General features: G+C 27.6%; 1 protein-coding gene across 3 annotated transcripts in view; it reads right to left on the reverse strand.

Annotated features, from left to right (window-relative positions):
* LOC117112421 (WSC domain-containing protein 2-like) overlaps nt 1–1,446 on the reverse strand; it is a 12,628-nt gene that overhangs the window by 10,022 nt on the left and 1,160 nt on the right. The window lies entirely within an intron of this gene.

The raw sequence follows: 1,446 nt of genomic DNA on the forward strand, positions 1-1,446 counted from the left end.
ATTATATTTGATGTTTCAGTGTGTAGGCCGTCTTAAAGTTAGGCTCAGAAAAGTTTTTTTGTTTTTTTTTATGTTGTAGAACTGATTTTTTTAAAACCCAAAAAGAATATTTGATGAAAAACTTTGAAGCAGTTAATGAGATTCAGATTTTTTAATATTTAAAAACTGGGGGAAAAGAGACATAACCACCCTTTTTCCCTCCTTACTTTTCCCCAGCTTTTAAATATTGAAAAATCTGTATAGCTCTCATTAACTGCTTCCAAGTTTTTTGTCAAATATACTTTGAGGCTTAGAAAGATTAGTTCTACAACATATCAATAAATTTATGTCCTCCAGAGCTTGGCTTTACTAAATAGAAATGCTACTTCCACATCAATAATTATATCTACAGTACCCTTGTCATATTTTCTTAAAACATAACATTCGTTTAAATATTTTTGTCTTGCCATATTATTGTATATACATAAAATCAATATTTTCTTATTTATGTGAGTAGCAATTATTTCAGTACTGTATTTTATTTTGTAGCTCTCTGTTTAGTACCTGAGTATATTTTTTCTTTAAAGTTTAAACTTAGGTTCCAATCACAATTGTAAACATAGTGTATAAAAAGTGTACTCTTTTTTGCCACCTCAACCCCTTTAAAAAGTGTACATTCATGGAAAATGTTGATTTTGCAATACTGTTCTCTATGGCCTTTTTTTTTAATGGGTACATAGATACATAATTAGGTTTAAATATATCCATATTGGCATGTTAATAAATTTAGAAAACCGATTTCAATCAATATTTTAAGCTTTTGTAAATTCCTTTCATTTAATTGTGTATTTAGTACCAGGCCCTTTCCCCCTTAGCATACTGTTTATGCATTTGTTGATAATTATGAACGGTCCATAAAGTGCAGGGTTATCTACCTTATGTTTTGGAATTTCTTTTTTGAGTCTTTCACATCTATTAAATTCGTGTAAAGTTAAATCTAATACTGTACTGTAATATTATATAAAAATATATAAAACTTTTTCTTTCATCTACCCTTATCAATATCGCTTACAGTACCTTGATGTTATTTAATGTATTTATAATATTTTATATAGGCCTGCAATTTACTGTAAATACAGCTATTATATAAAATTATTTTTATAAATCTTTATATGTTTGCACAATACCACTAGTGCTACATCGTGTGACTTCATAATGCTAGTAAAATTCAATGCAGTTTATTCTTTTAAGATATTGAATCCAGTTTTGTTTTTTTTTTCTATTTTTAGATGATGCAATGCAAACATTATTTTAGTTTGCTTGTTTGACCTGTTATATATATGTTTAATATGTGTTAAATAAAGATCTTGAGAATGAATACATTTTGTTGGGATTTCTGTACAGTGGGTTCAAACATTTCATGTTTCCTGCCATGAACTACCAAAACACATTTGTACATTACAATCA

This window comes from Anneissia japonica, unplaced genomic scaffold (genome assembly GCF_011630105.1).
Source record: "Anneissia japonica isolate Jap-2015-1 unplaced genomic scaffold, ASM1163010v1 scaffold1217_len86699_cov187, whole genome shotgun sequence".
Classification (NCBI taxonomy): Eukaryota; Metazoa; Echinodermata; class Crinoidea; order Comatulida; family Comatulidae; genus Anneissia; species Anneissia japonica.